Source organism: Coturnix japonica, chromosome 2 (assembly GCF_001577835.2).
Source record: "Coturnix japonica isolate 7356 chromosome 2, Coturnix japonica 2.1, whole genome shotgun sequence".
Taxonomy (NCBI): domain Eukaryota; kingdom Metazoa; phylum Chordata; class Aves; order Galliformes; family Phasianidae; genus Coturnix; species Coturnix japonica.
Window position 1 is genome coordinate 51,076,630 of NC_029517.1, and position 5,255 is coordinate 51,081,884.

The following is a 5,255-nucleotide window of genomic DNA, read 5'->3' on the forward strand; positions in this document are numbered from 1 at the left end:
TGTGACAAAGGCTGTAAAGTCATGAATAGGGAATAATTCATTGCTTCTTACAAGAGCTACAGGAAACATCAAAAGAAATTACCAAGCTGCAGATCAAGAGCAAACAAAGGACTTCTACACAAAGTGTAATTAAACTGTAGAATTCATTGCCTCAGAAAGCCATACATGCAAAAAAAATATAAATCATTTGTAAAAGTGACTAGATGAATCTGCAGTAGGTTATCCATCAAAGGTTGTAACAATGGAAAAGGCAGATGTAACCTTTGACTGGGGAGGTCCCTTGAAGAAGTGACTTAGTATGAGGGCATCCATTTTGTTTGTTGACATAAGCACACCCACGCTAAGTTTTTCTCATCCATTCACAAATGACTGAGTAAACAGTCTGGCAGATAGCAAATGACACGCCTAACAAATAGCAGTGTTATCTACTTCGAACAGATGCAAAGATAGGGCCTATGATTTAAGTGCCTATTTGCTTTACACAAAGGATGTGATGTTGAAAATCACATTTATTGTATTGACATGAATCCAGTCATATTGAAAACAAAGCCTTGGGATCCTGAAATAGAGCAAGCTGTGAGATTTAAGATTTTTAAAAAGTAAAAATAAAAGAATAATAATAATAAATAATAATAAATGTATATACATATAGGTATAATTTTAAAAAAAATTAAAAAGCAATGCATGAGGAAATGTGTTATCAGAATAGAAATACTGAGTTTGTGAGGTAAGACTTATAACCATATCCCAAGAGTTTCCTACTCTTTCTTTTACTGGAGTTAAAATTTGGGTTTAGATTTTTTATTTGTAATACATTAACTGAAGGACAATTAATTACGTGTCTTATTTTCCCATAGCAACTGGTCTTCCTGATATTTGAATGAACAGTATTACTCTGTACTAGCTGTGTTTTCTTTACCTAAAAATTCAGTTCTGGTTGCTATTAGGAGACGGGCTATGGAGATGCTGAGTATGAAGACCCTTGGTCTGAGCCACTACTGCTACTCATGTTCTTGTCTGAGGTATATGTAGAAAGGGGTATAGTTAATGTCTTTGTTTCCTAAATCTTGAGTGAGTAGCTCTGAAATACAGAACTCTTCTAGTATAGTTAAAATTAATTAATTTGATCCAGATATTAAAATTGATAACTAAATCTCTGATGCTGAGGTCAGCAATATGATATCAAAAAAAATTATAGTTATTCTAGTTCTAGTTAACTTAGCTATTTAACTAATTAAAAGCTTTCAGAAAAAGGTAACTTCTAGATGTTAGACAGTGATCAGGACACAGCACAAATTACCCAAGCATTCACTTATGCTGTGTCCTGTTCATACATTTGTTACCCATGGGTCAATGCAACGTCTGTTCCTGGCCAATTCTATGCATTAAGCATTATGAGTGGTTCAACCTTATATTTACTTGCCCTCAATTATTTAAAAGTTGTTTTAAAATTCAGCAGTCTGCAGAAGTGAATGGATCACACAGTCCTTGTGCACAGTTTTCATATCAAGTCAAGATCATTGTGCACCTGATTGCCTCTGAACTAGCACAGTTAAATACAAAATGTCATAGTTTTCAAACTTACATTTGCAGCCATGAAGCTAAGAGTGATGCAAGTGAACAAAAAAACACGTAAAATATCTTCCTTCCATGTCTGTATAAAGGAAAATAAAGGACAAAAACAGGCCAATTTAGAAAGAAATGGAACTGGATGAGACATTTTCCCATGATCTAGAAAAAGAAAATGTATTTGTTTTCACCTTTTTGTCTCATCCTACTGAATGCCACCATGGGCCTTTTTAACACAACAATTAAAAGAGAATACTTTCAGGAAGTTTCATTCAATTTTTTTCCTTAAACTGGGCCAAGGATTTATTTAGGTAAAAGTTTTGTTTGTACATTTTAAATGAGTTATTCTATGGTTGACCATGCTTACAGTCATCAGTAAATCTACCAAAACTGTAGGCAGTTCTAATTGTGACAGCATATTTTCTCTAATTTTAAAAGGGAAACACAGACACTCTCCAGGATCCTTCTGTTCTGTAGCTGTTCAGTCCAAGCCATTCCAGCTGCCCCTCAAGGACTTCAAGGGGGAGCACTGCTGCTGAGCTAGGAAGTCAGTGCCATGCAGTGGTTTAGAGTAGAAGCCAGAACACTGGTGCTTTATAAAACCATCAAGTTTTATCAGGTTATGCCAAGTACAAGAATTTTATAATTTTAATATATCAAATTTGAGAGGGCATATGTAGAATACTGCGGTTGTTTAGCCAAAAGAATACTCCTTCCTCCTCTAGTTTGAGAATAAATGCTAGTGGAAGATCACAGGCTATTCTCTGAAGAGTATTTCTCACACTAGCCCTGCACTTTGGATATTTAATTAAGCTGTAATTAATCCAGATTTTAAACAAGAGAATTATGTTAACATGCAGGAATGACAGACAAACTAGCTCCTTAAGGCCATGGTAAATACAATGGAGAGCAGATATTCTTTTTAGTAGACCACAGTCTAGGCAGAAATCTGTTGGTTGTATCACATTTTTTTCTATGAATCTGTAAGTTTACTGAATTTAAGAGATTCACGTGGTTCTCAAGCCAGTGAGTAGAGGCTCTTGACTTAGAAGCTCAATTAGAGTCCAGTTACTTGTTCAATGAATACTTGATGTAAAATATTTAAACTTTTATCAGAGTAGCTATTTGAGTCCAAGTAAGCAATCTCACGGAGTAATTGTTATTCTCTGTAGACTAACAGTAATTTCATTTACTCATCTTTTGATGTGTTCAGAGGTCCTCCTGCAATAATGCCATTCTCTCCAGACAAGGAAACCCAGTTCTTCCTCCAGGACAAACAGGAGAAGTTGGAACTTCTGATTTCAGTGCATTGCTGAGGAGTGAGTTCCCTGTGCTTCATGAAGTGATTCTGAGTGAGCCATCTCTTAGATTACACTTTTTTTTCTGGAGCATACTGGGTATCTGGCAGGAAAATTCCCTCATGAATGGCATTGACTCCAACTTAAGCTTCCCTGAGCCCCACTGAGTCCTTTGGAATGCTCCAAGTTAGGGTCAAATGTTGAGGTAACCTGTCATTGTTAAAATGTTGCAGAAATTTGGAACACAACTAATGATGTAATTCAAGACAACTACTATCCGATATGTAGCAGGATTTCCTGAAGAGTTGGTCAGAACTGGGCTTAAAGCCTTATGTCACACATTTCCAGAAGCTAATTCCTTATCAATCAGAGAGAGAGAGAAAAAAAATTAAAAAAAAAAATAGAAAAAGATATCAAAAAGAGCTATTTAGAGAAGAACAAAAAATGGCCACAGCCTCAGGAAGAGAATGACTGTGCCATTCTGAGAAATCACCGTCCCTGGAGCTCCAAACTTGTCAGAAAATAAACTAAATAAGAACCTTTGTAGTGTGAGAAAATGAAAGTATGAGTCATTTTGAAAGATTTTTTTTGTAAAATGTCCATGCTGCCTTCCATCGTTATTTTCTGTCTAAACCAACAAAATTAGTGTGCAGAGACACATGAATTGGCTAAGTGCTTTAAGTCTAATAAAGTTAATATTATAGACCAAATATTTTCACTTAATGTAATTATGACACCTGACGGCTGGAAGTTTACAGATCAATGAAATGTTATAGTGTTTCAAAGCTGCAAACCAAAATATTCTCTAGGAAAGACTTAACTTTGGGAATAACATATTGAGACACTTCACACAAAGGGAAGGAAAAAAAATAGTTTTATTGGGTGTGACTATTCAGAGGTCATTCTGTAATTCCATGGAATGTTGTATGTAGAGTAGTTTATATAGAAATGTGAAATATATAATGTATGTAAACAGAAGATTAAATGCAGCAGCTTTATATATAACTTCCCCTTTTGCTTATAGACCTGAATCTACAAGCTCTGTCATATCTGCCTAATAGATGCTCTTCCAAGGAAACTGATGAAAAATCCACGTAAATCAAGATTTTAAAGGCTGTAACCAATATCAAAACAGAGAACACAGAACTGAAAAATGTTTTACATTGATGCATTGTTCTACAGCAGACTAATTAGAGAAACTGAAGATGGCCCGACCTTTATTAATGACTTTTAGGTCACTGTTGCTGATATCTCAGACTAATTGGGCATTTATGCTTCTGAAAATTAAGACCCTGTCTGTTTCTAAAGACCTTTACTCAGGCACCCTGAAAACATACAAGTGTTTTTTTTTTTTTTAAAAAAAAACAACAAAAAACACACACTGCTGAAACAAACAAATCCTGTGGCAGTCTTGTTTTGATAATCAGCACTTAGAAACATCTAAAAAGCAAGCATCAAGAAAATGTCTTCTGCTTTAAATTAACTGTCTATATATGGCTGGACTGCAGCTGTTGTGTGCTTGTTCTGCTCCAGTTTCCTTTTGATTTTTAAGCTTGCGAGCTACTACAGCTTTTAGCACAGCTAAGCTTCAGCTGCACTTGCAGCAGAAACCACCGTGACCAAGTGGCTTGCGATTGCACAGAAGTAGGCACCTCTCGATGTATGCGATACTGTTGGTGTGCTACTTTCACACTGGGGATGTGTGGCTTTCCAAGGGTCTTGTTGTTGCCGGTAACAGGCAGCGTAAGGGAGGCCATTCTGCCTGGGTGACTTGTTAGAGAAGGCAATAACATCCCTGCAGTGATGAGTGGCTGGATGGGAGTTTGGCTCCAGTCTAAAGCTAGGCCAGCACAGTTACATATTAGGCCAAAACCAGTTCTGTGGAATAACAATGTCCCGAATATTCAGCTCTCAGAAGAAAAAGACCACCAGTATGAACCTTTTAATGATCTCAGAAGAAAACTACATATCCCTGGTGGTCTAGTGGTTAGGATTCGGCGCTCTCACCGCCGCGGCCCGGGTTCGATTCCCGGTCAGGGAACCATCCTCTGGAATATGTAGTTTTCTTCTGAGATCTGAGTATTCGGAACATTGTTATTCCACAGAACAGGAGTATGAACCTTTTAATGATCCATACTGCACATGATGTTATGATGTGGAATATGGACAGCAACACCACAATCCATGACAGTGGAAACAGTGGCAACATCTTGTTAGCAGTGCCTGGAGAAAGAAGGAAGGGCGAGGGGTGGAAGCTGGAACACAAAAAGTTCCATCTGAGCACAAGGAAGAACTTTACTGTGAGGGTGACGGAGCTCTGCAACAATCTACTCCGAGAGCTTGTGAAGTCTCTGTTCTCTGGAGTTATTCAAATTGGCACTTTCCTGC

At 37.1% G+C, this 5,255-nt stretch overlaps 1 non-coding gene across 1 annotated transcript; it reads left to right on the forward strand.

The window, feature by feature from the left end:
* The first annotated feature begins 4,836 nt into the window (after positions 1–4,836).
* TRNAE-CUC lies at positions 4,837–4,908 on the forward strand. Its single transcript has one exon. It is a non-coding gene; the product is annotated as a tRNA-Glu (tRNA).
* Positions 4,909–5,255: the final 347 nt, after the last annotated feature.